This window comes from Equus quagga, chromosome 15 (genome assembly GCF_021613505.1).
Source record: "Equus quagga isolate Etosha38 chromosome 15, UCLA_HA_Equagga_1.0, whole genome shotgun sequence".
Lineage (NCBI taxonomy): Eukaryota > Metazoa > Chordata > Mammalia > Perissodactyla > Equidae > Equus > Equus quagga.
Genome location: NC_060281.1, coordinates 69,232,826 through 69,259,723, shown reverse-complemented (window position 1 = coordinate 69,259,723; position 26,898 = coordinate 69,232,826). Strand labels below are relative to the sequence as shown.

Here is a 26,898-nt window from a genome sequence, read left to right as displayed (position 1 = left end):
GAACTGAGGCCCTGTGAGTTCCACATCCTGAACAAAGTCACACCATCCATGGGGTCAGGCAGGGACGATTTATTAGCCCCCTGAAGCCGGATGACTTATGGGAGTGTTCATTTGCCAGATGGGAAAACCGAGGCTCAGAGAAGTGAAGTGACTTATCCAAGGTCACACAGCCAGGAAGTGTTTGGCGGGATTTAAACCCAGGCAGTCTGGCCCCAGAATGAACAGAGGGCCACAGATCACCCCCCCCTCATCCCCACACCTGTGCGGCCCCCGATGCCCCATTCTACAGACGAGGAAACTGAGGCACGCACAGGGTCTGGGGCAAACAGGCGACACCCTCTGGGAACGCAGCCGCCCTGGCCTGGGCTGAGCCCCACGAGGCGCCCTCTGCCTCCCGCTGCCCGCACACCAGGCCCCAGGACAAACCACCCCCTCACCCCTCGGCCTGTGACTGAGGGCTCCTTGTGAGCACGGGCGGCCCGGCCAACTTTCCGGTGTTTATCCCGGCTCCTCGCTGCCAGGGCCGCGGGCAAGCCTGGGCCGGTGGCGCTGATTTCAAACCAGACCCGGGCCCCCAGCCAAGAGCCACCACAGTGGGAGCAGGCACCGGGCCCGAAGCGCCGCCTGCACCTGGTCGCCCCGCCCGCGCCCGCCGAGGAGCCCCCAACCCCGAGCCCCAGGCCAGCCCCGGCAGCCAACACCCGGAAACACACAGGACCCCGGGTCCCCCGCTCGGCCCTTCTCCCGCCAGGATGCCCAAGCGGGAGCGCCCCGGAAGAGCCGCCTGGCCCACTGCACTGGCCACCCCGCAGAGGGGTCGGGCATCGCTGTCCCGCTGGCGCCCGCCCTCCAGGCCTTTCCTGGGACGGCAACTCCGACCTGAGCCCGGGAGCACTGGCCCCCGAGGGCTGCCGCCTGGGGCCCACAGCACAGAGCGGGGCGCCCTCCAGCCCGGCCCACCGTCCCGGGGGCGGCCCCAGAGGCAGCCGCCCGGTCTTTGCCCACCCTCCCAGGGCCGGGGACCCGCATCTGCCTGCCCCCCACGCGCCCGGAAACTTCTCCCGCCCGAGCACATGACCAGCCCGCACTCACGTCAGCTCCAACACCACTGCAAGGGACTCTCCCAAAAAAAGGAAGACGAAGAAAAGTAAAACGTGCCAGCAAGTGGGTCAGCGGAGTCCACGGGCGCAGCCGGGGCCGCCAGCTTCCAGAAGCGCCGCGGGGCCAGCGGCCAGCCCATCCTTCCTCGCCACGCGCGGCAGGTGGCCTCGCACCAGACGGGGCGCCCCCCGGGCCCCGGAGGCCACCCCCGACCCTGGTGAGGGTCCCCCAGCCGGCCGCCCGGGCCCCCCGGGACAGCCGCGGCCGCCACCCCCGAGCGGCGACACCGCGCCGTGGCCGCCTCCCCGCCCCCGGCCCATAAACACGGAGCATTACATAAGTCACTCTGCGCGCCGCCAAAAGTGCGCTCTCCTCCCGGCCTGGCAGCCGCGCTAATTCCTCGTTGCCATGGCAACCGGCGGGCTGCCAGGAGCCCAGCGAGGCCTTTTTATAGCTCCCGAGAAGCCTCCCGGCCGCGAGGCTCCGGGCACCTCTCCTCCGGGCCGTCCCCTCCCGCCCACGGACCATGGCCACCGCCTGGCCCTCCCGGGGCCTCCGGTCTCCAGGGTGACATGGCCAGGGGGCAGCCCTGCCTCCACCACGCTGCTGCCCTCCCTCTGATCTCAGAAAGCAAACACGGGCCTCCAGGGAGTCCTGAACCAGCACCACCTCGGGGACAGGCCCGGAGGCTGAAAAAAAACACGCACGGGTGTGCACACACATGTACCCACACGCACACACACATGCATGCACACACGTGCACATGCAAACTCACTGGCCAGAACAGCCCGTCTGGAGGTCAGCCAGGGGTCTGAAACTTGGCTGCAATGAGCTGTGTGACTCAGAGACAAGTCCGAGCGTCTCTGGGCGCTGACTCCCTGCAGCGGGCACTCGGCTTCACTCCCACAGGCTGGTGCAAGGAGGAGCCGTCGGGAGGCCGCCCAGCTGCCGGGAAGCAGGGGCCCAGAGAGGCACCTGGGGCCCCTCCTCTGCCCAGCAACCAGGAGTGGGCCCCGCGATGCCCGCCCAGGGCGGCATCCTGAGCGATGACCAGGGGTCCCGCGGGGACACAGGGGGCACCAGGGGCGGGAGGCACAGCAGATGCAAAGGTCCGGAGGCCGGACCAAGTTCAGCGTGCTGCAAAAGCAGAGAGAAGGCTGGAGTGGGTGAGCAGTGGTGAAGCAGGAGAGCGAGAAGACGAGGTCAGGGAGTGACGGGAGCACGGGGAGGGGGTCACGGGCACTCAGGCCGGTTGCTTAACTCTGCGGACTGGAGACGCCCCCAAGAGCAATAATGACAACCGTAATAGCATAATAGCAGTAGCGGGTATTGTGTGTCCAGCACTGTGTAAGCACTGGACCTGTTAACCCCTCTCTCCTCATGAAAGCACACAAAAAACCCAACATACAGAGAAAGAAGCAGGCCCAGAGAGGTTAAGTGGCTTGCCCAAGGTCACACAGCTGCAAAGTGGCTGAGCGGGGATTTGAGCCGGACAAGCCTGGCTTGCACCCACCGGGCCACGTGGTGTGGTCAGCAAAGAGCCACAGAGGGTTTGGGCACATCAGATTTGCATGTGACAAAGGTCAGGGGCCACTGGACTAGCCGGGGGATCAGCAGCCACTATGGGACCAGGGAAGAGGCCCACACAGAAGGCATGTGTGTATCGACTTTCATCAGCTCACCCTCCAGCCTTTTCCAGGAACTCCCACAGAGTGTTCTGGAAGGATTCTGCAGACCTGCCCGGAAGCCCAGGCGGGGAGTTCTCTACTCCAGAGTCTTCTTTTAAAGGTGGGGAAACCGAGGCATAGAAAGACGTGAGAACCCAAAGCCATACTCTTAGACCTCAGGTCCGGATGCCGTCTTCCTGTCCCTTGGCTCTTGCTGTGACCGTCACGAAACTCAGGGACGGCCACACCGGCCCCACAGGACAGTGGGCAGCGGCCGAGGCCGCGGGTCAGACGCACGGGGCCCTTCCGTTCTTTTCTGCTCGTTCGGATGCAGACTCTCCTGGAAGCGGGAGGATCTCAGCCACGGGAGCCAGCCACCAGGCCGCGTCCCCCCGCGGTCACTTCCTGTGTCCTCCCCCAAGAGGCCAGGGGGTGCACAGTCCGCAGGGGGACTTATGAAGACGCAAATCACCAGACAACCAGAAACAGCCACAGCAGCTCCGTCCAGACAGAGCCGGCGCGGCCCGGGCCACGGTTGAGGCTAAGGCCGCGTGCGGTCGTCTGCTTAGCACGAGGAGGCCAGTGCCCTGGCCGCGCCCGGCCCTCAGCTCTCGGACACTGGGGCCCACCCCGGACCCAACTCACCAAGACTCCCCTGCAGGAACCCGCCTGCCGGACGGCTCTGGGTCAGGGAAGGGGTCCCAGGACGTGCTTTGCCGGGCGCCACTGCGGCCTGGGTGGGAGGCTCAGGGATGCCCAGGAGGCGGCAGGAGGGGCCGGCAGGCCGAGGGGCCCCCGCCTCAGTCTGCCCGCTGGGAAATGGGGGCGCACTGCTCGCTACCCCTCTCGGTGTCAACAGAAACGACAACTGGGGGACTCGGAGGACCAGAGAGGACCCACCATTGGGCCGGACTCAGCGTCCAGCACCCAGTAGAGGGATCCTGGCCGCTCCCTCCCCACGCAGCTGCTGTCTCCTGCCAGGCGCAGAGAGTCGGGAACGGGCAGGGGGCTGGGGGCAGAGAGAGGGGCTCCCCTGTTTCCACCTCCTCCTCTCCCATCCCGAGACAACCCCGCACCCCAGGGCTCCGGGCCGGGCAGAGACTACCCCTCCCCAGGCAGCCTCGGTCTCCCTGTCTGAAAAGCCACTCACTGGGGCCGGCCAGTGGCACAGTGGTTAAGTTCACTCACTCTGCTCTGGAGGCCCAGGGTTCGCAGGTTTGGATCCCGGGCACGGACCTAGCACCGCTCACTAGCCACACTGTGGCCATGCTGAGGAGGCATCTCACATATAAAACAGAGGAAGGATGGCACAGATGTTAGCTCAGGGTCACTCTTCCTCACCAAAAAAAGCAAAAATTTAAAAGCACTCACAAGATGGCTTTGTTGCCAGACATGCATACAAGGGGATACGATTCAGCCACAAAGGGCTGAAGCACCGACACCTGCTACAACACGGATGGACCTCGAAAATACCAAGCCAAGCACAAAAGCCAGACACAGGGGCCCACCCTGTAGGATCCCACATACGTGACATGTCCAGGACGGGCCAATCCGCAGAGCCAGGGAGCAGGCGGCGGGTGCCAGGGGCTGGGGGGAGTGGGGAGCAAGTGTGCACGGGTGCGGGGTGCCCTTTGGGGTGACGAGACTGTTCTAGAACTAGACAGAGGTGGTGGTTGTGCAACATTGATTATCTACTAAAAACTAATGAATTATTCACTTTAAAATGGCTAATTTTACGTGACGTGAATTCCGCTCAATTCAAAGTAAATAAAAAGACTGCTGTGCTGAATGGACAGCACTCCGGATCAGCTTGCTGACTTTCCAAAAGCCGGGCCCCCCCTCAGCTGATGAGGGTCCCTGACCCCAGGCCTGGAGTTGTCAGACATTCAACAAACATTTATGGAGCCCCAACGGTACGCACCGGGCCCTGGGCACAGAGCAGGGACCAGGACAAAGACCCTGCCGTCGCGGAGAGACATGGGCCGGGGGAGGCAGTCAGTGGAGAGTAACGACAGCTGCTGTGGGCAGCGGGGTCTCCGTGGCCAGAACACCGCACAGAAGCTGGACAAGGCGAGGGCAGTGCACGTGGATACTCCCCAGGGAACAGCGTCCCAGGCAGAGGGAACAGCCACGGCAGAGGCCTGAGGCAGGGCCGCACTCGGTGAGCTCCGGGAACGGGCCTGCTGGAAGGAACGGGCGGAGGAGAGCGCGACGGGGGGTCGCCGCATCACCGGCTCCCGATCGCGTGGGACCTCGCAGGCCACAAAGGGGTCTTTAAACCTGAAGTGGGATTAAAATAAAATTCACAACTGCATTAGTTTCCTGGGGCTCCTGAAAGAAACGTCTACAAACTGGGGGCCTAAGCGACAGCAGCTTACGCCCTCGCGGTTCTGGAGGCAGAAGCCACGCGTGCAGGTGTGGCAGGGCCGCGCTCCCTCGCAGTCGGGGCATCCTGCCTCCTCCGGCCGCCAGGGCCCAGGCGTCCTTGGCTGGTGGCCGCCTCGCTCCCGTCTCTGTCTCAGTCTCCACGCAGCCGTCCCCGCTGAGTGTCTTCTCTTATGAGGACTTCCGCTGCCGGATTCAGGGCCACCCTAGTCTAGGATGACCTCATCCCGAGACCCTTAACAAGGACGCTTTGTCCAAACAAGTCCCACTCACGGCTTCCCGGTGGACCGATCTCTTGGGGGCCACAACTCGGCCCACCACCGCCACCAGGACTCGAGATTCGGCAGCACGAAACGCCCAGCACCAAGCTTGAGTCCAGGGGACCAGGCTGGAAGCTGTGGGGACGGGTGCCAGAGCACCTCCAGGAGCCCCCCGGGGACCCCGCAGCCAGCCAGCCAAGAACAGACCCCTCCTGAGAGCAGCATGCGGGGGCCAACCCGGGAGGCCTGCCAGGAAGAGGTCTCCCTGACGGGGGACAAAACAGGCCACAACCTTTGCCCCAGACGAGGCGTCCTGAGAACACAGTGCGCCCCACGTCCCCTGTCCCTTCACCCAGGCGCAGGCCTCCCCCCGACAGAAGCGCCACAGTTAACCCTCGACCACACTGGCCAAAGGCAGCGCCTGTCCCCGGGGCTGCTGCTCTGTGGGCTGGGCTTATCGTCAAAAGGGGCCGCCCCAGCGCACAGCAGCAGGGAGCCGGGGCAGGCAGGGCCGAGCGCCCCCTCCAGACTCACGGCCAAGGGCACAGAGCAACCAGCAGGCAGGTCCGGGGCAGGGGGCGGGCGGCAGAGGGAGGAAGGGGAATCCAGGACGCTCCTGGCACCGGGACCCAACCGGGAAGGACAAATCAGACCAGCCCAGGGCTGCCCATGCACCTAATGTGCCAGGCAGGGGGCGAACAGGCTTCACGTGTGCTCCTTACGGAAGAACCCTATGGTGTAGTGCTACCCCCATTGTAGAGACGGGGAAACCGAGGCACAGAGTGGTGAAGTGACTTGCCCAAGGGCATGCAGCTAGGAAGTGCCCAGGGACTGTGGCGCCCAAAGCAGTGTCACTAACCACTAGGCATTACTGCCACTCAGAGCACTTCAGCCTCCACTGGAGACACAATATTGTTCTCAGGGAACTGCTGCAGCCTCGGGCCCCGACTTTCAGAAATGACATCTCCAGAGGCGTTAAACGTGACTTCCCAAGGCTTGGGACCTTCTGGAACATTCCATGGGACCTTGTGCCCAGATCACAGAGGGCAACATACTTTGAGATAAAAGTCACAGCTAAGAACAGAGGCCACAAAACGATGACAGCCAGCTGCGGAAACAAGGAAGCTCTTTCTGGCATGCCGTGTTTTTCAAAAATCAGGACACTGCTTACAAAACCCACACTTCCAGCTTCTCTTGGAAAAACAATTAGAATATCCCGCATGCCCGTGAGCCACAACCCCCACCCATCCCTTTTGCCTCATTCCCCTCCCTGACTGTGTCTGAGCTTGGGACCCCTTTTCCCCACCTCCCTGCTGTGGAAATAGCTGAACAAGTGTTGGAAGCCTCGCTTAGCCAGGAAACGGACGACGGGGGGAGTGTCGCTCTGGCAGCTTCAGGTGGCTCTCCTCCTCCTCGGCTGGCTGAGCCGGCGGCATGAATGTGCCCGAGAACAAGGCCCAGAGAAGGAAGCAGGGCCAAGACAGAGCCAGCTCCCCAAGGCGGGGTTTGAACCCCTGTATCCAGCCATGCCTGAACTCACCCCACTCTGGACTCCCCCATTATGAGCACCCAGTAATTCCTCCTCATGGCCTGAACCAGCCCGAGTGTGTCCCCGCCACGACTCAGGAGTCCTAACTAACCACCCTCAGGTCTCAGTCTCCACAGACAACTGTCCGAGGAAGACTGTCCTGACCATAAATTCGACCCTATTAGGCTCCAGCAACGACCTGAACTCTGTCCCCACGACCCTCACCACCCTCGACAGCACTTGTTTAACTCATGCTCTCTCTGGAAACTGAACTCCTCAAAGGCAGGGACGATGTCCGACCTTTCCATCACTCTGATCTCAGTGGCCTACAAATATCCAGAACACTCCACGTGCCCAACAGACGTAAATTAATCAACCAGCCAAAGGACAAAGGGAGAAGCAAAAGCCACTGCCCTCGATTTCTGCCTTTAACGTGAGTCGCCTCAGACCCAAAAACCCACTCCTGGCCCCAGCTCTTCTCCAGCCACGAAGGCCTCCTCGGCATTCCTGAGACACCAGGCCTCTGGGCCTTTGCACGTGCTGTTCCCCCTACCTAGAACGCTCACCCCTCTTCCTTCTACATCGGCCCCTCTCCTTGTCTAGGTCCCAGCTCAAACGCCAGCTCCTCAGAGACCCCCCCTTGATTTCTCTGCCTAAAACGGGTCCTCCTGAAACCAGAGTTGCCCCCGGGTCCCGGCCCTGCGCTACTCCACAGCCAGCGCCCTCTGCCTTTCGGGTCCGTGTTTGTCTTCGCATAGCCCATCTCCCCGTCAGCCCGCGGGATCCACAAGGCAGGGCCTGGCATCCGTGTGCCGCGCATCCCCCACCCTCTCCCCCCGGCGGGGACACAGGCGGGCCGCAGGGAGGCAGGAAGCAGACCCCTCAAGTCCTGCCCAGTCCTGCCCAGCCCAGCGCAGCTGCCGCATGCCTGAGGGCCCCACGTGGCGCATGGGACCTGGCCCGCGGCCGCGCAGCCCCACCAAGAGCTCCAGTCTGGCTCCAGGCTCAGGGAGGGCTGCAGGTGGCGCCTGCACAGTCCCCACAATGAACAGCAGGTGCTCCACGGGGTCCAACCCCAGCTCTGCCAGCTGCCAGCTGTGTGACCCGGAGCAAGCCACTTAACCTCTCTGTGCCCCCAGCTTCCCCACGAATAAAACAGGGCCGATACTAACAGCACCTGCCTCACGGGGCTGTTCCGAGAACGTGAGTGAATGTACGTGATCCTCGCAGAACCAGCCTGGCACAAAGTCAATGCTCAGGAGTCAGGAGAAGCTACAGTTCACGTTCACAGTGCGGCTGGGCACGGCAAACTCACACGGCACGGAGGCCCAGAGGTGTCACCTGGGTCCTGTCCGAAGCGCTTGAGACACACTGATTCCTACCAGGAAGGTTTATTATGATTCAACATGCTTGCTCCACCTCTTCCAGGCAGCCCCCTGGATTGCTCCACCCCCAGCAGCTCCGTGGACGCACAATTCTCCATGGGAGTCTGTCCTCAACTCCCTCTCCGTCCCAGGCCACAGTCGGGGTGGGGGGGAGCCCGCTCCCCGAGCCTGAAGGCGGTCCCCCCCGGGAAAGCAGGCCCCACCCACCTGTGTCGCAGCCCCGCCAGCATCCCAGCACCAAGGCCCCGCAGGGCTGGTGGGGGTCCGAAAGTGACGGGGCTTCCCTCCCCGCACTCTGCAGAGGGGCTGCTCCTGGCGGAGGCCCGGGCACCCAGGGGCTCAGCCCCACGGCCCTGCACGGGGCCGCACGGCCGAGACACAGGCATCAACTCCGGCTGCGGGTCTGGGGTCCGCATGGGTGCCGTGGGAGAACAGCACTGCCCCCCGCCTCCCCGAGATGAGGTGGCCCAGCTGGTCTCCTCTCCCCACTGGACAGACGGACAGCGGGCCCCCCAGCCAGGCCACTGGGGTCACCACATGGCAGGGACCCACGAAGCCAGCCTTTGGCACCCACAACCCCTCACTTCTCACACAGGAGAGCCGCCGCCCCTCCAAGCCAGGGACTCAAGGTGGCCTGTCCCCAAACTGGGTAGAAAGAGCAGGTTAGAAGGCCAGCGCCACCACCCACCAGCTGTGTGACCTCGTTTCAGCCCCTGCACCTCCCTGAGCCTCAGTTTCCTCATCTGGAAAATGGGTCCAACAATCATTATTGCAAGACAAGGAGGGACCAGAGCCAGCAAATCAAAGGCGCAAAAAGAGGAAGAGCAGGGCTGGCCCGGTTGCACAGTGGTTAAGTCCGGCACGTTCTGCTTCGGGGGCCTGGGGTTTGCTGGTTCGGATCCTGTGCGCGGACCTATGCACCGTTCGTCAGCCATGCTGTGGCGGCGTCCACACACAAAGTAGAGGAAAATGAGCACAGGTGTTAGCTCAGCAACAATCTTCCTCAGCAAAGAAAAAAAAGAGAGAGACAGACACACAGAGCAGATCTAGGAAGAAGCCATTTTGCTTTCAGCCAACGGGCTTCCTTGTCATGAGAAGAAATGAGATCGTTTTTCATGGTTCGGAATGGCGCAGTCTGGGTTTACGGCAATCAGGGAAGCGATGACGTGATCTTTTCAGCATTGTAGTCTCTGGAGGCCTGGAGCCACCCTCAACGAGCCTCTCCCTCAAAAGGCCAGGCTAGGGAGTCATCAATAAACGGGTAAAGTCTTAACACAGCACGCGGCACAGAGACGGCACCGAGAACGGACCCACGGGACAACCAGGAGCCAGGAGCAAGAGAACGGGAAGGATGCAGGCTCTGGGGCAGACGGCCTGGATGCGAATCTCAGTGGCTGTGTGACCTCAGGCAGACCACTTAACCTCTCTGTTCCTCAGCTTCCTGATCTGGAAAGTGGGGATGATCATAATCCCTCCTTCAGGGCGGTTTTGGAAGACCAAGTGAATTCTAACGTGTAAAGTGCAACACAATTGCTACCGTAAACCCTGGGATGACATCTGCAGCAATTTCAAAACACGCAGGTTTATAAACCCAACTGCAGGATGACGGCAGGTCCGCCTGGACCTGAGGATCCCCACCTCTACCCCGGCCGGCTGGGAGCCCCCAAGGGCAGCGCCGCACCCCTCCCTCCGGCCGGGGGCAGGGGCGACGATCAGACGGAGGAGACACATGTCGGAGCCGAAGACGAGAACAAGAACAATTATCGGGCAGCATCCATCCACAATCACGACCCTGATGCAATTAGGCCCCTCGCTAACTTCATTACTTATTTATTTACGGGATTGCTTATTTAATTTTCGGGCCTCCTTCCCCGAAAAGTCATCTTCACTGACACCCCTCGGGCGCAGAGGAGGAGCAGAGGTTCCTCTTCTGCCCCCACCCCAGCCCCGAGCTCCAGCCTCGCCCCAAAACCGGCCCCCAGGAGGCCTGCGTGACGCTGCACAGGCCGACACTCACTCAGCAGCGCTCGGCGCCCACGGACAGAGTGGGGCCTGGACGGCAGGAACCGCCCCCACCCTCGCCTCTCCACCGGGGGGACCCTCGGGGAAGAAGGCCACCAATTGCCCTCGGGACCAGCAAACCCATCAGGGCAACAATGGGGCGGGACTTCCCAGCCTGGAGGAGGAGAAAGCACTCACCAGAGGACCCTTGAAAAGTCCCCTGGTCTCTTGGAGCCCCGGTTTCCTCACCTGCAGCATGGGAGTGTTGACACTGCCACCCACAGCTGCCTAACCCTAAAACCCGGCTGCCCGGCCCGTGGTCTCAGCCAGCGCAACGAGGCACGAGAAAGCAGCATGGGGCACAGAGGCCTCTGGTTCGACCGACCCTAGCCCCAAACCACTAACAACCTAAATGTCTGTCAAACGCGAACGGCGAAACGGACTGCAATACGCTCACACCGTGGAGTATTACTCAGCAATGAAAAGGGATGAGCTGTGGATACAGGAACAACACGGGCAAATCTCAAAACCTTTATGTGGGTGAAAGAAGCCAGACAGGCAAAGTACATCCTGTGGGACTGTTTTATTATGAAACTTCAGAAGATTCCAGAACTTCCAAGACAGATTGCAGACAGCAGGTGCTTCTGGTGGGGGAATGGGGTTCTTTTGCGGGTGATGGACACACTCTGTATCTTGATTGTGGTGGTGGTTCTATGAATATTCACACTGGTTAACGTATCTGATCACAGGTTCATTACATCTCAGTGAGGCTGGATTTTTTAACCATAACAAAAATATACACCTGCATCTTAGCACCACCAACTCCAACCCCGGGCCCAGGGCCTATCTCCCCACTTCCAGCTCAGCTCTGCTGGCTCCTAACTGAGCCCCTGATTGACGAGCGCTGGACAAGGCAGGTCAGGGTTGACTGCCAGATGTGTCCCTTCTGCGCTGGGTCATTTCGAGCAAATCGTGTGCCTCTCTGCCCGTCAGGCTCCCCGTCAACAAAAGCAGGGTTATAAATAGCACGCTCCTGGGAGAGTCATTACAGAGTAAAATGAACCAGGGTGAAGGCACCAGCTGCAGGCCTTCGGCATACAGCAGGGGCCTCATTATTGTTGCTGCAAAGTGACAAACAGGCAGGCAGCAGGCCCAGAGTGGACAGCACTGGCCAGCATTCTTGTCCCCCAACACCCACAAGCACCGGCCAGACGAGACTCCAGGTCTGGGGCACCGAAGGCCCCCCGCTGCCAGAGCTCTGTCTGGGGCCCATCCCTGGTGCCTGCTGTCCAGGGCAGGACAAGGCCCCCCCCAGGAGGGTGGAGCCAGAAGGCTGAGGGCTCTGGGGGAGGGGCTGGCCCTGAGGGTGGCACAGGACCCCTGAGAGGTCTTCTCGGACAGGAGCTGGCCGGCGGAAGGGGTGTCCTGGTGAGAAGCACGGCTTGGCCATCTGGCCGTCACGTATACACTCGCTGGGTAGGACAACGGTCACCCCAGAGCCCACTCATTTATGAAGGAAAAAAGATGACAACAATGAAAGGACGGCGGGGAGAGGCTGCGGGGACCGGGGGTCGGTTCTCTGCCAGCTCACCTGCAGCCATCCAAGGACGTCCCCCTACCCTGGGAGTGATGGAGCCAGCGAGCCCGGGAGCTGGCGGGAGGGGTGTCCCCCGGGCCCGATTAGAGGGCCAGCCGCAGGCAGACACGCTCGCCTGTCAGCCTCGTCCTCCCAGCCTGCCATCAGAGGCCCCATTAATTGCTGTCATTTGAGGGTGGCCTGTGGGGAGAAGGAGGGGGGCTGTGGGAAGGGGAGGAGGAGGGGGAGAGGAGGGAGGGAGGGAAGGAGGAGGGCGAGGAGGAGGAGGAGGGAAAGCGGGGCCAGGGCTGAGCATCCCAAACTGGAAGGACGGCGAACCCATGCACTCCCCCTGGATAGAGGGACCAGGACTCGCCCAGCCAGGGACAAAGCCGGGGCACCCGCTGCCCAGGTGGGGCCAGGTCCAGAGGGGCCGGATTGTGCCGGACTGGGCCAGCGGGCGTGCTCCCACACCCACACCTGCTCACCTGTCTGCCTGCGGCTGGCGCTGACCCTCCTCCCCGGGGGTCCAGAAGGCCCGGCCGCCCCAGCCCCCTGCAGCCCAGCCCCCACCACATCCGACCCCTCACTGGAGATCTCCCCTCCACCGGGCACCATGCTGGGCGGGGTTCAAGGCACGGCGAACCCTGCGCTCCCCCTGTGCCTGAGGCTCACACAGCCCCCCCCACCCAGGATGCCGGAAGCCCCCAATCCCACACATCCGGATCCAACCTACACCCAGCTTCGGGGCAAACCCAAACACCGCCACCTCCTCCGAGGACCTACACCAGCACGGCAGACTCAGGAGCTGGGCATCGTGGGTTCAAATCCTCCCTCGGTCCCTGGCACCCTGGGGACACCACAGCCCCTCCCTGTGCCTCAGTTTCCTCACCGGGAGAATGGGCACAACGACAGCACCTGCCCAGCGGGGTCATGCTGAGGATAACGAGATGGTTCCAGAGCTGGGGACGGGCTCGGACGCGATGCCAGCACTGGCGGGCTTGCGCTGCTCTGACACCGTCCCCACGTTGTCCACGCTGACCCTCACATGCGGCCCCTCTACCTCTGACGGGATCCTTTCTCAGAAATGCCTGCCCCAGCACCCGCCTCCAGCCCCAGCAGGCCACCCCAGGGTCTCAGAAAGGCTCCCAGCTGCCAAGCAAGAGCCCCGGGGCCCGGGGTCCATGTGGGGTCTCTGTCTCTGGGGAGGGAGCTCAGAGCATCCCCCCGCTGCCCTGCCCTCCCCAGACAGGCCTTGTCTCTGGGCCGAGGAGCCACTTGGGTCCTGCCAGGCCTCCTGGCAGCATCAGGCCCCCTCGCAGGGGAGGCCCCGCCCCTGCCCGTCTGCCTCCCGCAGCCGCCCCCCCCCCCCCCCCCCGGCCCCCCAGAGGAGGGAGCTAAGTGCTTGCAGACAAAAAGCCCTTTTATCGTCCTCGGGAGGCCGGGCCTGACAGCAGATAACTCAGCCTGGAGGAAGGCTCCCATTAGGCTGGCGATGGGATTGATGAGGCCGAGAGCAGGGCGGGAGGAGGAAGGAAGAACACCCAGGCCAGGCCCGCTTCCCTCCAACTCCGAAGGCACCAAGGACACCAGGCAGAAAACCCGGCTGGGTGGATCGCCGCGTGGTGGACCGCCACCAGTGTGGCCCACGCCTCCCCTCCTCCAGGATGGAACCGGCCGCTGTGGGGCCGCCGCCCGGCTCAGGAAGCAGACAGTCCTGCCTCCTGGGGGCCCCAGAGGCTCAGGAGCAAAGGAGCGAGGCCGGCCCCAAGGAAACCCCACCCATGGGCGCAGACCTCTGCAGACCAAGAGCCCACCCCACACCTTCAGGGCTCTGCACGGGCTGTTCCCTCCCTGGGGACCCCTTCCTGCACAGACCTGCACACTCCCTCCCCTCCTGTGGGTCTTTGCTGGTGGAGGCCCACCTGCCCCTCATTTGAAACTGCCACCCCCAGCCCCTCCTCACTCCCCAAGCCCCTCTCCGCCAGTTCTTCGCCCCAGCACTTCCTGCTGAAGGACACGCTACATATCCGACTTGTCCACTGTCTGTCCAGCCAAGAAGGATGTTTGTCCGTCTACACACAGCTCTCTCCAGCACCCAGAACAGTGCCCTCGACAACCCTCATAAGTGACAGACAAGAAAACCAAGGCACAGAGGCATCTCAGCACCTGGGATTTGAACCCAGGTCCACGCGCGGCCCGTTCACTGCAGAACCGCCCGGGAGCCCAGGACGCAAGGGCTGGGGGTCAAGGACAAGGACGGAAACACGCCCCCCACCTCTCAGCGCTGTCGGCTCAGGGAGGCCCGTTCCCATCTCTCAGCCTCAGTTTACCCCTCTGCAGAATGGGGTCATGCACGTGACCCCTCCCCCCCTGCTGTCCCTCCCAGGACACTGCCCCAGTTCCTGTCTGCACCCAGTGTGGCCTCAATGGAGGGAGAACAGTGAGAGGCGCTTGGCAGCCCAGGGACCCGGGACGTGCCAGATCTCAACCCTGTGGTGGAAGCCTGAGGTCAGGCTCTGCCGGCGACCCCTCGGCCCCTCCTCAGTCCCGCCTCGGGGGCCAGGCCCGGCTGACACCCCTGCACCCTCAGAAGAGCAGCTCGGTCAGCGACAGGTCAAGAGAGATGCTGGGGCACTGACAAGCGCTCGCCACCTTCTAGGTGCCAAGGGCTCGCGATGGCCAGCGGCCCACGCCCCGTGTCTCCAGCCTCGGCGGGCCGACGGTGCCCAGTGTCACAGAGCCCAGAAGGAGCCCAGCTGTCGCATGGGGGAGGCCAGCGCCCACACCCATGACCACCCCTTCCTCCACTGGCACGGACAGGGCTGGGCGCTCACCTGTGTCCTGGCACCCCCGACACAGCCCCTCCGGGAGGCGTCCTCCGCAGCTCCCCCAAATCACCAGACTCTTGGGGAGCGGAGTGGAGTTCCCCCGTCATGCCCACCGGGGTCTCCGGGGACCTGACCGCCTTCCCCAGGCCTGGGTCAGCAGCCTGTCCTCCCCCCACTGGGCCCCACGGCCCGGGGGACGGGTACCAGACCCAGGGAGAGGGGGCCGCAGGTTCAGCTCCCTCCTCTGAAAGGTCTTCCGGCTGCTTAAGAAACCTACAAAACACCTGAAACTTAGCAACAATCCCCGCCAACGCTATGGGGGATTCGATTCTGTCCCCATTTTACAGATGGGGAAACTGAGGCACCGGGCAGCTAAGGGCCTTGCCCGAGGTCGCACAGATAACACATGGCAGAGGGAGCTCTGCCCTCAGGCAGCAGGCTCTGGAGTCCCTGCTCGGGAGCCCTGTGCCCAGCCTCTCAGTTAAGGAACAACATCAAACACAGAACGCCATGCGCCACCAGGCTAGCACCCAGATCCCACCTCCAGGCCTTTGCCCACCGCACCACCCACACCGGGACTGCCCTCCCTCTCCCCGGACACCAGCCCTACCCGTGCCCCGAGCCCAGTCTCCAGTCCCCCTGGTGTAGGTACAATCTGGGGAGACCCCCGGCCTGGGAGCAATCCGGGGAGACCCCCCGCGTAGAAGCAATCTGGGGAGACGCCCGGCCGTCAGGGGTTCTGGGGGAGCGGGCAGTGGGCCCAAACAAGCCGCCATCGGCTCGGCTGTGAAGTGAGCGCGTTGGAGAGGAATTTGCCAGCTTTCCTGGGAGAGTCAACAAAGGGTTCGAGTCCCAGCTCTTTGCTTCAGCTGAGATTGGGGACAGGTGACCCATCCAAGCCTCAGTTTCCCCGTTTATAAAATGAGGATCACAGTCCGTTCTGAAGCGCCGCTGCGACACCCATACAGCGGGGTGACCCATGAAGGGCACTCACTGTGATTCTCCACGCCAAGAGCACCCCCTGTGCCGGCGCTGGTCCACGTTGGCCCGTTCAAGGGTCACAGCCGCCCTATGTGGGACACTGGTGTTGTCCCCAGCTTACAGGGGGCAAGTCGAGGCACAGGGAGATAAAGTCATGGCCTGGGTGCCCAGTGGGAAAGAGGCAGTGCACAGTGACCTCGTGGCACACAGGTGTCTGGCGAGGGCCTCCTCCAACACTGGCCACGCCACCCCGGGGACCCCTCCTCAGACACTGCCCGCCCCGCGTCTGCAGCCCGCCTTCAGAGCACAGAAGCCATGTGCCCGTGAACCCCCAGACGGAGAAAACCCACGTCCCACAGCCACAGTCAGGGGCCGCCCTTCCCTGGGGATCTGCTGAACATCACTGCGCTCGGCCAGAAGCAGCCCATCCCCGGGGGACCCCACAACCTCCCCCAGCCGCTTCCAACTCTGGGGTGCCGGCCACGCTGAGCCCCCCACCACATCCACAAGCAACTCCCGACTCCCTGCCCGTGAGAAGGAAGGTCCCGGCCACACAAATCCCCCAGACAGAGAGAGGGGACAGACACAAACCTACCAGAAATGGCCTCCAGGGACGCCGTGTCCTCAGAGACTCCGGGGGACCTGCAGGAGAAAACACCATCTTGTTAGCAAAGATCCAGCCTCTCAGTGTGTCAACCTCGGGCAGAGGCTGCCGTGCCCGCCAGGCTAGTGCAGGGGACACAGCAGGCCACGTGTTCCCCACGACAACCCTGTGAGGCACGGACTGCTACCCCATCTGACAGAGGGGAAACTGAGGCTCAGAGAGTCAGAGTCTCATGCCCTCCGTCCCACAGCCAGGAAGTCACAGACTGTGTGGCTACAGAGGCAGCTCGCACACCTGAAAGGTCACCAAGGGGCCCGGGCCCACATCACAGTGTTCCTGGGAAATCCCCCACTAACTTCCTGGAGGGCCCATAGCCAGTGAGGGACACCCCCAGGGGGTGCCGACTGTCCTCACTGGAGGACTTCTAACCCAGAGTAAGAACTCACGCAATGAAAGCTAGGCTCCAGGACACGAAACTCACCCCCAAACAAAGAGCTGGCGGACCCTAGAGAAAGGGGCAGACAGGCTTGACAACGCCTCACAGAGGCGGCTCCACAGACGGCCGACAGGCACAGGAAAAGGCGCTCCAGATCTCAGTCACCAGGAGAGTGCAAGTTAAAACCACGCGCCAGCACCACACCCCCACAGGACGGCTACGGCAGGCAGACAACACCAAGTGTCCGCGAGGACGCAGGTCGGTGGAACCCTCAGACGTCACTGGTGGATGCAAAACGGGGCAAGTACTTTGGAAAACAGGTGGGCAGTTTCTTACAAAGTTAGAGACACAGCGGGCAGCCGTATGACCCCGCAAGGCCACTCCTCGGTATCTAACCCGAAAGTCCACCAGAGGTTCGCACACAAATGTTCATACTGCTCGATTCACCACAAGAACACTGAAGACAGCCCCTCTCTCCGTCCACGGGCTCAGGGATAAACCAGGGGACGGCCCACGGGACACTCTCCACAACGAAACGGAAGGAACCACAGCCACCCGCAGCCCCGCGGAGGGACATCCGCCTCCTACGCTCAGCACGAGCCCCTCGCCAGGGCTTCAGCCGCCAGGGTCCCGCTGCACTATTCTGGGAAGGGCACAACCCCCTGGGCACACGGAGAGGTCACCGAGGTGGTCAGAACAGAACACAAGGGGGTTCCCACGAAGGGAACGACGCCGAGGCCCTCTGGGGAGGAGGAGGCCACAGGCGTCCCCTTTATAGTGAATTACTCTCTACTCTGAGCCCAAGTGTTTGCTCACCCCCTACTGTGTCTGCCTCCGCACGAAAAAGAACAAGTAAAAAAAGCACACAGCAGGCAGAGGGTCCAAAATGCGGCATGGCCCCAGCTCTCCCACTGACGGCCTGGGCTTGCGCAAGCCGCCAGCCCTCTCTGAGCTTGGTCTCCCATCCGGAAGATGGGCCCGCTCATTCCCAAGCATCTCGGTCTTCGGTGGGCCTGCAGGGACCCCTCCTCCACCCCGGGCCGCTCGCCCAGGGCCAGAGGCGGAGGCAGCTGCCTGTGTGCTCGGGTTCTGGACCCCTGGCTCCCTGGGTTCAAATCTGGGCTCTGCCCTTCCTGGCTGAGACAAGCAGCTCCACCTTTCTGAACCTCAGGGTCCTCATCTCCCAAACCGGCACGATGATCAAACGCTGGCCTCACAGGACGCGGGAGTAAAGTGTGCGCAGAGCCAGTGCACACACAGCCAGCGCTCCACTACTGCCGCCCCACCCCGGGGAGACTGCTAAGCTCCAAGAGCCCGGCCCTCCGGCAGGCCCCTTCTGACCCCTAAGAGGGGCAGCTGCAGGCGGCTCCTGCAGGACAATTCCTGCCCCTTTTTCTGTTCTTTGGGGGTTTTTTCCACTCTGATGCCCCCAGGTGTGGCACTTGGTCCCGCCATCGGCCGCAGCTCCAGAGAAGCCCTGCGAGAGGCTGGGGACCGGGAGGCCGGGTCCCTCCAGGCCGCCCAGCCCCCCTCCTGGAGCCTCCAGGGCCGTCCCCTGCAGCAGGTCCCACAGAGAGCCTAGGCAGGGTCAGGCCCGGGGGGCACCCTCCGCAGCAGCCACCTCGGAGCGACAGCCGCCAGATCAGACCTTATCTTCTTCCAACCCCAGCCAGCCCCTCCTGCCGTCCCCAAATGGACACACGGCACCCGCTCCCACATGCCCGCATCCCCGCCCGCAGGCTCCCACACGCCCGCATCCACGCCTGGAGGCTGCCACGCACGCTAGACCCATGCCCACAGGCTCCCATGCTCGCTCACTCAGCCCAGAAAGGCTGGCCGGGAAACCAGTGCCCCTCCTCCAGCGCCCCAGCGGGCACCCATGGGCCTGTCCTGTCCGAGCACAGCGGCTGAATTCCAGCCCCATCCTCCTCTCCCCAGGCTGAGCAGACTGTTTCCCAGCGAAGCAGAGACAGGAGCGAGGACCAGCCCCAAGCCCCAGCCCACCGCACCCGGGCTCCAGCACTCCAGTGGCCCCCAGGGCCCCAGGCTGAGACCCGCCCGCTCCAGGCACCAGCCCCTCACCAGGCCCCAAACAAGCCCCATCCAGTCCACCTCCCTCCCTCACCCTCCTCTCTGCCCTCCCAGCACCAGCACAGCCTTCTCCTCCACCAAGCATGCCCAGATCACCCCAGCCAGACATGTCCATCCACCCAGCTCAGAGACCAGAAGCCATTAGCCCAAGGCCACACAGCTGCAGGAGGGCAGAGCCAGCCAGGATTCAAACCCAGAGGCAGCTGTCCAGCTTCTACGGGGACACCATCACCGTTCTGCCAGTCGACAGGCTTGCCAGAGCCGAGGGCCATGGGGGGACACGGACACACACACCACATCCAAACGCCCCACGGGGGCATGAATAAATGAGCGCGATAACTTCAAAGCACAGTGCTCACAGTGCCAGACATAAGCCAGAGGGAACATGACATGGGGGACAGGCAGGAGGAGGAGGGCCCTCAGGAGGTGCCTAGAGCCCAGGCCACAGAGACTAGGAGGTAGGGCGCTCCAGGAGGAAGGCCTGGCGGTGGGAACCAGCTAAACTGGAAGAGCCGGCAGGGCTGGAGGGGCCGGGGCTGGGGGGTTATTTCCAGGGCAGGGGCACAGGAGGGCAGGCGCCCTCTGCTCTAACACAGAACCCAGGACAGGAGCGAGGCGGGGCAATCCCTGAGGGCTCCACAGAGGCGGCTACCTCCTCCCCAAGCCTCGCCCAGGCCTCCTCTGCACAGAGTCTCTTCTAAGATCAGAATCCAGGGCTCCAGCCTCAAGCCGGGGCAAGCACACCCCAGCACCTCCGGGTCTTTGCCACCATGCCCTGCCGCAGCCGCCCGGGGGGCAAGTCCTTGACCCTGCAGGCCCCTCAAGGCGCTACTGCACAATGCTCCCTCCTGGCCTCCAGCCTCAGCCGCTCCCTCCGCGGCCCCGCAGGCACGTCTTCGTCGGAGAAGGAGAACAGTGTGGATGGAGCACTTAACGCCCGCAGACGACGGGCAGGCGGCAACAGAGTCAGCGGGTTCCAGCCCCGGCTCCGCACTTCTGCACGGCGCCCAGCCCCTTCATCTCCCCGTGCCTCTGTGTCGCCACCTGTAAACTGAGTGGTGGGGACGATGTCCCCTCAGAGGGTTGCTGTGACGATTAAATGTGTTAATACACAACAGCCCCTCAGAACAGCGCCTGGTACAACGCTCCAAGAACAACCGGGAAACTGAGGCATGGTATGGTCACCTGTCCCAAGTGTCTCAGCTGGATGGAAGCAAATGAAAAAAGGGCTGAAACTCAAATCCTTTTCTGACCCCCCCCCAGGGACCCCAGCAAATTCCTCCCAAATGTGCTCATTTCACAGCCAAGCAGACTGAGGCCTGTATCGGATGGGCCTGGTACATCCGATACAATGTGCCCTGGTACATCCACCAGCAAGCTGTCTCTTCAGAGAGCTCCTACACATCCCTCAAAGCCCAGCTCCGTCACGCCCTCCCCCCTCCCCCCATGAATAAGCCTTTCTTGACAATCCTGGCATGCCCTGGCCCTCACTGCCACCCCCCTCCAAAAGCTCTGCCTGCCCAGCAGACCCTGAGTCCTTCAGGAAAGGGCCTGCCTCATCCCTCAGTGGGGCCTCGAGGCCTGGCCCAAAGCCAGATTCACAGCGGGACCAGCAGGGTGAGGCTCAGAGCAAAGGAGGCTGGGAACAGAGGAGGGCCAGGCCCACAGGAGGCCAACGCCGTGGGGTGCAGCTGACAGTAGAGCTGAGAGGGCCTGGCACACAGTGGGCCCGGCCAGCTCACAGCAGACCCAAGCCAGTGGCAGCACGCAGTGAGTACACATGGGCGCACAGTGGGGCCAGGACTGCAGCAGGCAGCAGGGGAGGCTGGACCTGCAGTCTTTCACCCAATCCCTCCCCCAGACAAGCCCCCATGCACCTCCCACAGTCCTCTCCTCCAGGCAGCCCTCACTCCCTCACACTCAGCAATTTCCAACGTGGCTACAGTCACAAAGCCAACAACAGCAATAATAATAGTGGCCGTAACTAGCATTCAGCCGCTCAGAGCTGGCCCGGGGCCGAGCCCTCACTTACTTCCTTACCTCCAACCACCCTTAGGTAGGCTCCCTACTACCCCCACTTTACAGATGAAGAAACTGAGGCAGGAGGCTGAGTCATTGCCCCAGGGTCGTAGGGTCGTGAGAGGAGAGGTCAGGACCGGAGGCCAACCCTGCACGGGGGGGCTGCTCGAGGCTCCTCCTGGGCTAGTCAGACGCCGAGCCAGACAGCAGGGACGCGTTAGTCCTCCCCGCGGCCTCCGGAGCCCCCACCCCGCCCGTCTCCCCAAGGACAGATGGAGGCTCTGAGAGGGACCACACGGCCCGGCTGCCACCCACCTCGGCGGCCCCCGCAGTGGGCAGGCGCCCCGCGATCCTCTCCCCGGTCAGTGCAGAGGCCAGACGCTGGGCCCCCGGAGGGAGCAGAAGCCACGACGAACCCACAGCACCACCAGCTGCACCAGGGCCGTCTCGGCGGGCTGGGCCCCGGGCGCCTGCCGGCTCTGCCACTCCAGCCCAGGACCTCGGCGCAGCAGCCCCCACCTGCCCACCTCGAACCACTCAGTGGGCACAGGGCAAGTTCTAGAAAACCCCCCAGGGCCTGAGGGGCTGCTATGCCACCCGCCACTCTGAGGAAAGGAAAGTGACCCCCACGTTAGCCTCTGCACAGCCACAACGCCCAGCAATGTGAACTGTGCTGGGCCACAAAGAGTGAGCCACGGGGCGTGTTCTGCAGAGTCCCTAAGCTGGACCCCAGGGACCCCACAGATCCAGGCACTGGCCCCCAAGGGGCGGGCATGACCTCCAGAAGCAGTCCCTGCAGGTTGGACTCTGGGGACTTCAGGCACGGTGTGACCCAGGCACCCAAAGCTGGGGCAAGCCACAGCCCTGAGGCATTAGGAGGGCGGGGGAGGACCCAACGCCACTCCCAGAGCCACCGGGGTCTGCCTGGCACATCTTTTCACACCAGGGGATCAAGGAGCCTCTCCTGTCCCCAGGGGCCAGGTGTGGCCATCCATGACTGTGGCAGTGAGCAGCCCAGACAGCAGGAGCGCGAGGCAGGCACACTCCACAGCCCTTCCATTTAGAAGCCACCAGGATATTTCATGTTCCTTCGCAAGTGACAGCTGGGGCGGCCGGCCCCTACGGCTCTCCTTGAAGCTGCAGAGGCCGTCACCTGGGGTTCACCCTGCTCCCTGAGTCCCGCCCACGGACTGTGCCCACTGGACCGCTGGGGGTGGGGGCGCAGGAGGGGGCCTCTCTCCTCCCCATCCCTCCCCCACTGCCCCACAGGGACCCCAGGGCTGCAAGTGAGCGGACAGGGCCTGGGCTAGGACTAAAAGGGGACAGGGGGCTGTGACCAACAGAAGGGGCCCAGGCTCATGCAAGGAGGGACACACAGCCCCATCCAAAGGGGCTCAAACAAGGAGGCACAGCCATCCAATGGTGGGGGACACAGCACACTCAAGGGGGCCCCGGGTCCAGCCCAGGAGGGCACACGGTCAGGGAGAGCTGGGGAGCCAGCCTGACCCCTGCCCACGAGCACCCCCAGCCCCCAAGTCCCTCTGGGCTCCGCAGAGGGCTGGGGTCACCACAATTACAGCCCCTCCCACACGCACTCACTGCCACCAGGCCCTGGACCATCTCACTGCCCTGCCAGTGGGCACGATCCCGGCACCACCTCACAGGTGGGGAAACTGAGGCCCAAACACGTTCAGCAACGTGCCGGAGATGACACGGCCAACGAGGACGGGGAGAAAACCCAGGCGCCCGCCCTCGGCCGCCCCATCCTCCACTCTCCACCCCAAATTCAACGCGGACACGCTTCTCAGAAGCCTCCCACCCCGCCCGTCTCCGCGCTCCGAGGCGCGGGGCCATCTGCGGAGATGGCGGCCACAGGAGCAATTAGACGCCAGGAAGGAGCCGGGCTATCGACCGCGCGCTGCGGGAGGAGGGGGCGGCGCGCTGGGCACCGGGCTTCCCGCCAGCCCAGGCCCAGGCCGTGAGGGTGGGGCTTCGCTCCGAGGCCTGCGGAGGGGGCCGCACCGAGCAGCATCTGTGCGTCCACCTGTCTGTCCGCCACCGCGCGACACCGCCGGGCCCTGGAGCCCCGCTCCCAGGGGGTTCCTGCGCCAGGCGCCGCCCAAAGCCCTTTCCCTGGCTCAGTTTTACCAGCGCCCCACGCACGGGCCACCGGGACTGGACCCATTTCACAGATGTGGGCAGCGAGGCGGAGCCGGAGAAAGCGGCCCGGTTCCCACAGCTGCGATTTGCATGGGGCGGCAGCTCTAACCACACGCATCACCTCCGCCGGGGAGCCCCTCGGGGGTGGGAGCCGACTGGACCGCTCGCCGTAAAGAGAATTCAGGCTCTGCACGTAGGCGCACAGAGCAAGCGCCCCCAGCGTTAGCTGCTCGGCTGGCTCCCCTGGGGGAGGCCTGGCCGGGATCCAGGGGGTCCCCCAGGAGGGAAACCGCGGCAGACCCTTCCCGCCTCTGCCCCCGGCTCCCCAGCCCAGGAGCAGGGTCTGCGCCATCGGTGTCTGCTGGGCGGGGCGGGGGGCTGCCTGGGAGAGCCCGGGTGCCCTGGAGCCATCGATCGATCGATCGCCAGAAGCAATTAATTGTCGGGTCAAGAGAGGGTGAAAGAGATTTGTCACCAGGGGTCCAGGGGATCTTCCAGCGAGTCCGGCCCCCGGGGGGGGAGGGGGGATTCCCGCTGACCAGTCCTGAGACAGAGACCGGGACCCCTGCACACTTCCTCCAGCACCCCCTCGACCCCTCGGCCCCACGGCCTCCCTCTGCGTGCTCCCCACTCGCAAGCTCGACTCTCCCAAGACCACCCCCGCCCCGCGCAGGCCGGGGGCGCGCCCCGCATCGGTGACCTGCGCACCAGGAGGGACCAGACCACCCTCCGGGGGTGCCCACGGCACAGACGGGAGCCCATGCAGAGTCCCAGCAGCCCCGAGTGGCCTGCGACCCGGATCGGATCCCAGGGGCACCACGCGCCGGGCGGGTGACCCCACCGCCATCGCTCTACTTCTCTGAGGCTGCTCCTTCTGCCATGGAGTGGAGCGGAGGACCGGGGTGGCTGAGCGCAGGCGCCCGGTCACATCCAGCTGCGCCTTTCTGCAAAGCCCGAGGGAGCGGCCTCGCTGCCCTGAGCCTCGGTTTCCCCATCTGTAAAGGAGGGGTGATGCCAGGAACTACTCGGTGTGCAATACGCGCCGGCACACAGCAGGCGCTCGGTCCAAGCTCCAGGTCCGGGCTCCCAGCCCCCACCCCGCTCGGACTCCGTCAACGTCCCTCGCACCTGGGACCCCAGCCCCAGGCCCTGAGCCGCGGGGTGATCGCACACGGAGCGCGGGCCCGGGGGACGCCCAGACACGGACGGGACCCGGAGAGGGACGGGGCACGGGCCCCTGCGCGTCCCTCCATCCGCGCCAAATCCCCGCGCACGCCCCGGCTACGTGCTGCCCCTCGCGTCGCCGTCGGGTGGAGAGACGCCAGGAAACCCCCCGGGCGCGCCTGCAGCGCCCGGGAGCCCGAGGCGGAGGCCCAGGCGCAGGCCGTGCACCCAGGCCCCGCGGCGCTTTCCGACGTCCCACGTGAGCAGCACCCCGCCTGCAGGTGCTCAGAAGCCCAGGTCCCCGGGGCGGCCCGGGTGACACTGAGTCAGAGCGAGAAAACTCAGCGGAAACTGAAAAGAGCCCGGGGGCCCCGCTCCCCGAGTGAGGCGCGCTGATTCACAGCTGCGCTGGCAAGTTCCTGCTTCTGCGGCCACGAGGGGGCGGGGACAGGGCCGCGGGACAGCCCCTGTGCCGGGGGTCCCTCTCCACCGGTGGGTGAGCAACGCTCCGTGCACACCAGATGAACGGATCACCCCTGGATTCGCACAACCAGGGGCCCCTGAGGGCCCAGCAGCCCAGCACAGCAGTGCCCCTGGGGCCGCGCGTTGCTGGAAAGGCACACAGGAGGGCCCCACTGGGGCACAGGCTTCTACAGCTGCCTGGCAGGCCGCCCTGTGGTGACCTCAGGATCTGGCTGGAGACTCCAGTTCGAGTTTCCCGGTTCCACTGCTTTCCAGCTGTGTGACCCTGGGCATGTTGCTTAACATCTCTGAGCCACTTCCTCACCTGTGAAATGGAAACTCTCATCTCACAGGGCGGCCTTAGAGACTCAGTGAGCAGATGCATACAGAGGGCCTAGCAGACAGTAAGAGCTCAATACTTACCTTTTTCAGTTCCCAAACTGTCTTTTTATTGAAGTGAAATTCACACAACGTAAGCTTAACCATAGAAAGTGAACAGTTCAGGGGCATTAACTTCCTTCACGATGTCGTGAAAACACCACCTCTGTCTCGTTTCAAAACATTTCCATCACCCCAAAGGGACCCGGACCCACCAGCGGTCTCCCCTACACCCCCTCCCCCAGCCCCTGGAAACCGCTATCTTCCTGTCTCTGTGGCTTTGCCTGTTCTGGACGTTTCACATCAGCGGAATCTCACACCTGCGGCCTTTGGCGCCGGGCTCCTTTCCCTCAGCATCGTCTTCATCCACATTCTAACATGGATCAGCACTTTGTTCCTTTTTAGGGCCGAATAGTATTCTATTGGGAGGATAAGCCAATTATGCTTTTTTTAAATAAGAAAAGTAAATATAAATAATGTTATAAGTAATACAGAAATGCAATGTGACAAAGTATATACATACACACAAACACGAAATAGTAAAATATCTGTCAAACCAGCAAGTAAATAATCATCACGACTGTGATGATGTGGAATCTGGCCAGTGGGAGGAGCCAGCTAACAGAAGGAGGGGACCGTGGGAGCCCCAGAGCTGATGTCCCCTGCTGAGGGAACTTCCCTGCTCAACTGTCAGGCCTCTGGTGTCCAGGCCCTGCTGTGCAGTGTGATCCTGGGCCAGCTCCTCACCCTCTCTGGGCCTCGGCCTCCCCATCTATAAACAGCACGGGAGGGGACCCTCAGGGGGACTTGCCACCTGACACCTGCAATTCTCAGAGCTTCCAACTGTCTCTCAGCCCTGGGGAACGGGGGTCGTGGCGGTCAGACTGTGGGATCCTGACAGGCATGGGACACATCCCCAAGGGAGACTGGTGACAGCAAGGACAAGCAAGCCTGGGAGGCCTGGAGACCCTGCCCGGCGCACGCTCTGGGCCTCACAGCAGGAAAAGGGAACCAGGGTCTGCCTTGCCCTCGCCGGCCCGCCAGGTGCAGCCCAGACACCGAAGGCCCATGTGGGCTCTGGACCTCGCCCTGCCCACGCTGGGCCACATCCTTCCTGGCTGTGGGGCCGCTCTGCACACCGTGGGGCATTTACAGCGTCTCTGGCCTGGACCCACCAGACGACAGTGGCATCTCCCCCAGGTTGGGACGTGGCCTGCCGACCGCACCCACTGGGCCCCCCACAGCCTCTCCCTGGGCAGGAAACAGCACTGGGGTGGGGACCACTGCCCACTGGTCTGGCCAGTTCCAGACAGGGCATCAGCCACTTGAGGAACAAGGACCCCGCGTCCAGCACCCACCCGCCTGCTCCAGGTCAGGGACGCATTCAGGCATCGACACCAGCTGGCCTCGCCCCTGCCACGTCCTGACCCCATTCCAGGCACCGGGGCCCCGAAGCAGATGAGACAGACCCAGCACCTGCACCCCTAGAAGTGACCTGATGTGGGGAGGCAATGACGCAGAAGTGACTGAGTCACTCTGATCTCTAGGGAACAACATTCCAGGGGCGGGAACAGCAAGTGCAAAGGCCCGGGGGTGGGCAGGTGTGTGGCTGCAGCAAAGCAGAAGCGAGCGTAGGGTGGCTCCCCAGGGCCTCAGGCCTCCGGCTTCAGTCCTGGAGGAAGAGGGCGGAGGGTACGGGACAGGAGCTGAGGAGTCCACTCTCCTTCTGACAGGGTCCCTCTGGCTGCAGCACGGGGAACAGGCGGCAGGGACAAGGGTGGACTCAGGGCCCAGGAGGAGGCTACTGCAGTCGTCCAAGCAGAGGGGGCTGGGGGGATCCCAGCGCCTGCTCTGACGTTATTGCTTTTG

The 26,898-nt window shown here is 63.4% G+C and overlaps 1 protein-coding gene across 1 annotated transcript in view; it reads right to left on the bottom strand.

Moving 5' to 3' along the window:
- NCOR2 (nuclear receptor corepressor 2) overlaps positions 1 to 26,898 on the bottom strand; it is a 210,539-nt gene that overhangs the window by 166,780 nt on the left and 16,861 nt on the right. Inside the window, exon 2 of the mRNA XM_046641374.1 lies at positions 16,311 to 16,357. The gene's annotated coding sequence lies outside the window, so the exon portion shown is untranslated. The remainder of the gene's footprint in view (positions 1 to 16,310; positions 16,358 to 26,898) is intronic.